Consider the following 5108-nt stretch of genomic DNA (forward strand, 5'->3'; position numbering starts at 1 on the left):
ATTGCCAGTTTGATTGCTCGGGGGGAATTAGTCGCCAGACTTAATTAAAAATAATTAAAAATAATTATTTTCAAGTCATACTATAAAAGCTGGGTTTTTTTACTAACAAGTATAGTGCTAACACATACCACCCAAAAAAAGCCAAGTAAAAATTTTGGTGGCAACATCTCTAAAAAAATTATTGAAAATGCACAAAGCCAGAGCGCGGCGGAGGGGTCTGATGATGGCCTCAATTGTTTTTGTCTTCTAGTCTTTAACACATTTACAGTTATTTAATTTTACATATACATTTAATTTTTTTCATAAAGAGGCTTGCGTTGCATTTTAATTTATATTTAATAACACGATATTTCAGTATTCTAATATCGCGTAACATTGCCTCCGTCAAAATGCTACCTGAGCAAAATGGGACTTTTAGCTTCGTGGAAAATATACCATCCAGAATTTTAGGTCGGAGCGAATACCTTGCACGTATTTGACGATCTGCGTCTTAATTTAAAAGTGTTTAGAAATAATTAGTTGTCGTAATACTTAACTATTTACAGTTAAAAAAAAATTAGTATTGTAGTATCAAATAAATAGCGAAGTTAAATAATAATAAGAGAAATAATAAGAGTAATAATAAGAAAATAGCGAAATTAAAGTTATAGTGGTTAATATTTTAATAGCCGGATATAACCGTCAGACCCCTCCGCCGGCTTTGTGCATTTTCAATAATTTTTTTAGAGATGTTGCCACCAAAATTTTCACTTGGCTTTTTTTGGGTGGTATGTGTTAGCACTATAGTTGTTAGTAAAAAAAAAAGCCCAGCTTTTATAGTATGACTTGATAATAATTATTTTCAATTATTTTTAATTAAGCCTGGCGACTAATTCCCCCCGAGCAATCGAACTGGCAATTTATTTGCATGTTCCTGAGTGATCAATTATTAATATCCGATAAAAATTAAGACTTATACTATGACTTGAAAATCCGTTTTTTTTCTCACCTGCGTACTTCTAAACTCCCTAAGTACGGCCAGCCAGGTGTTCGGATTATCGAAGGAGAGTCGTCCACGCAGGTTATAACGGAAAATTGTGATTTATAAAATCACTTGGCCAAAAGTGTCGTCAGCTCTCCGCCTAATACGAGCGCTCGGCCGGAGCGGGCCGTGCGCTCTGTCCCTTGGTTCTTTTGTCCGGATTACTTGACAGTAATAAAGATCTTTTGATTTTTGACTAGGTGTTTAGGCGGGCGCACTGAAATAAAATTCTAACGAATCTTTCAATTAGACTGTGTGGCGTATCGCTCCCAAACACCTATAAATTCGGGCTTCAAAATTGTTCAAATCGCTGCATATTTGGCTACTGGCATCTTTAATGAAAACTATACTGCTATTTTATTAATGATTCAGTTATTAGAAATCAATATCGGCCAGCAGTGCAAAATGTTTGCTGATAATTATGATGCGCAGCGAGTTACGAAAGGGGAGTGGCGCCGAAACAGCACGATCAAGGAGGCTCACACAGCTCGTAAACTGGAGCAAATGTAACGAAACGAGTTTTAAAGAAGCTGAAGGCTTGTAGTACGGCCCTGGTATAGCTGATTAGCATAAGATTGCGGTAAGTCACCAATAAATGATATTTTTGTACCGCAAACTTTAAACGCGTTTTTTTTTCAAAATTTCATTTTTGTACTTTCTTAAAATCTGCGGAAAAGATAAAAAAAAATTGATTAATCGATTTAATTCAAAGTGCGTTAGCTAAAGAATGAACAACCATTTTATGTGAACTTCAAACATTGGTAAAAACATTAATTTAAATAATTGTTATTGTATAAAAACGGAAGATTTTTTTATCAAAAATGTTATTTTTGTGTTTAAGTGCTAAAAAATTTTGTATTTTACAGTTTTTTAACCATGTTTCTGGTTCATATAGAATAAAAATACATAAAAATTAATAATTTTTTTGGTTTTTTGTTTCAGATCAAAATACCGGACTACATTTTTCCCGCAGATTGACAACTCGGTTGGCGATACGCCCTGATTAGAGATACACTACGGCGCAATTTTGCAATTAATTTACAATATAAATTTTTTTTACCTCTTCAAATAAGCAGTTAAATATTGTAAAAAGTTTAGAAACCTCAACTGCATTATTGTCAACAAAACAATTCTAAAAAATCTCCATTTTTTTAGCTTTCTAAACCAGGTCCTCCCTTTAAATGTGACGAACGTTTCGGCTTTTCTTTCGAGCCATCTTCAGCATTTATTAAGTAGTCAAAATGCGACTTTTCAATTTTTGTATTTCTTTGACTGCTGCAGACCTTGTGTAGAAATGTGCACTATAACCGTGCGTACCAGCTCGCTTGTCACGGCATCTCCTCAAGAAAGGAGCTTCCTACCTCGAGCTCCGCAGAGAAATAGAATAAATCTTCTTTTCTTAATAAATGCTGAAGATGGCTTGAAAGAAGAGCCAAAACGTTCGTCACATTTAAATACACGTTTTAGTTTTATTTGCGCACCACGTTCCGCGCCCGACTCGCATTCGCCGTTAAATCTTTAATAAATTTTTTAGCAATAAAACTGCTAGTTTTTATAATTATTCTGTTACCTATTGCAGGTCAAAATATTCCTACTGGCAAGAAGTCTCCGCTCTCCGCTCTCATCTCTGAGAAAGTCTTCCGCAATCGCTTTCGTGAATGTATATGTATATGTATATTCGACCATCCAGAAATGATTCTAGTCAAACAATAGTTTATCTCTTTCATTATTAATATATTTAATTATTTTATTATATTGAACTTTAAAGAATTACCTAGATATTTTTTCATCAGTTATGTTTTCGTGTAAGTAACGTATAAACACGATAAGGTCTTTGTGATTAATGGGATACGAATAGAATCGCTCTTTAATATGTTTCACATGACAGTTCGTACAAGCTATTGACACATAAATAAGTGACTGCAATCGATCATTAAGCGTAATTTATGTTTCTTTCTCAAAATTAGTGAAAATTACAGAATACAAATAATTTTTGCCGATTATTATTAGTAGAACACATATTAGACACATATTCTAGACACCTAGAATAATGTAATATTTGAAGAAGTTACAAAGCAACCGAGCTTAGCATTATATGGTGTATTTGCAGCAGCATTTGATGTAACAATAGCATTGGGAAAAAATCCATTTAATAAAAAAAATGTATTTTTTTAAATTAATGAAGTATTATTAAATAAAAATTGATATTGAATTTAGCGATAATCAATAAAAAGATTCTTTTCTAATAGAAATTTAGTGAGAAATATCCGTGGTTGCTCTAACTTCCGCAAATTCGGAAATTTCGAACTAACTTTTTTTTAATCAATAAAGTATCATTAAAGAAAGATTAGTATTGAATTGCAGTTTGAATTCGGCGATAATCGGTCAAAAGATTCTTTTTTTTTAATAATGTATAAAAAAAACTGATTAAAAAAAGACCTGCCCCTGGGTCGTAAAGTTCAATGGAATGGCACCCGGAACAGGATGAAGCCCGTAGAATTTCTGTCAAAATATAAAAATAAACAAGTGTGCAAATTAGAAATTTGCACATTGCTTCGTCAACATTTTATTGTGCTCATAAAACTTCCTCTGTGAGAAACCCAAATTATTCTATACTAAATAATAAATACTAATCATTATGCATTAAATAAAATACAAGTTTTCTCATAAGAGGAGTTTTGTAAGCGCAATAAAATGTTGATGATGCAATGTACAAACTACAAATTTGCACACTTAGAAATGTCGTTTATGCCGTTGTTATTTACTTAGCGTTCCTCCCAATGCCTCGCCACGCGCCTACAACGTAAACGTTGCCTGGGCTGCAGTGTTGTGAGGCGGAAGTCGCCGTGCCCGAATTGCGACACATAGCTGTCAGCGCACATCCCGAATATTGCCAAACCCACCCCCCTTCCGAGAAGCGGCGGGCAGTCTAGAACGTAAGGCTAATCGCGCGCGACCGAACGTAATCTATTATATTGTGAACGCCCGCAAGTCAGGGCAGTGAAGTAAGAAGATATCTGTATCATTTCAAAGAATAATTTTATTAAACATTGTTCACTCTATAAACTGGCCAAGTGTTACTCCTTTCTCCCGGCGGATCCAAAAGAACTCAGTGCGTCCCTGCGATCCAAGAGGAACGGCACAACAGCAGCTTCTCGTCGAATCGCACGGACGCATCTTGATTTGCGTTTTTTTTTTTTATAAATTAGCTACGTTTACACCCAGCGACCTGGTTGCGGCCTGACCTATATTGCAACTCGAAGTAGGTCTAGTCATGGCTACGTTTACACCCAGCTACTTGATCGCGGCCTGACCTATATTGTGACCCAAAGTAGGTCTAGTCATCATTCGTTTGCACAAAGAAACCTAAAAATTGACGGGATCGTATTTGGGATCGCCCTGAATTGCAGCAAATCCGAACAAGCAAATAAAACTTTTAGGACGCGTTGCGTGTGATTCAAAGGAAGGCCCCGGGAAAAGGATGAAGCCCGTAAAAATTTTTGTCAAAAAATTAAAAAAAAACAGTGTGCAAAATTTGAAATTTGCACTTGCTTTTCAACATTTTATTGTGCTCATAAAACTTCCTCTGTGAGAAAACCCCAAATTATTCATACTAAAAAATAAAAACAATCATTTGCTTAAATAAAATACAAATTTTCTCATAAGAGGGTTTTTTAAACGCAATAAAATGTTGATATGCAATGTACAAACTACAAAATTTCACACTTTAAAAAGTCGTTTAGCCGTTGTTATTTCTTAGCGTTCCCCCCCAATCCTCGCCCCCGCCTACAAGTAAACGTTCCTGGGCTGCATGTTGTGAGGCGGAAATCGCCGTGCCCGAATTGCGACCTAGCTGCACGCACTCCCAATTTGCCAAAAACCCCCCCCTTCCGAGAACGGGGGGGCATCTAGAAAGTAAGGGTAATCCGCGGGGGGGGGGGGGGGGGGGGGGGGGGGGGGGGGGGGGGGGGGGGGGGGGGGGGGGGGGGGGGGGGGGGGGGGGGGGGGGGGGGGGGGGGGGGGGGCGGCCTAAATAATTTAGGTCGAATTTGAGGTATAGATCGCGGGCCCAAAATTTTGAGTTAAA

The 5108-nt window shown here is 36.8% G+C and overlaps 1 long non-coding RNA gene across 1 annotated transcript in view; it reads left to right on the plus strand.

The window, feature by feature from the left end:
* Positions 1-4027, plus strand: part of LOC143896424 (uncharacterized) — a 15775-nt gene extending 11748 nt beyond the window's left edge. Inside the window, exons 2-3 of the long non-coding RNA XR_013256642.1 lie at positions 1394-1601; positions 1964-4027. This is a non-coding gene — a long non-coding RNA (uncharacterized LOC143896424). The remainder of the gene's footprint in view (positions 1-1393; positions 1602-1963) is intronic.
* Positions 4028-5108: the final 1081 nt, after the last annotated feature.

Source organism: Temnothorax americanus, unplaced genomic scaffold, assembly GCF_048541705.1.
Source record: "Temnothorax americanus isolate GAGA-0224 unplaced genomic scaffold, ASM4854170v1 Scaffold181, whole genome shotgun sequence".
Taxonomy (NCBI): Eukaryota; Metazoa; Arthropoda; class Insecta; order Hymenoptera; family Formicidae; genus Temnothorax; species Temnothorax americanus.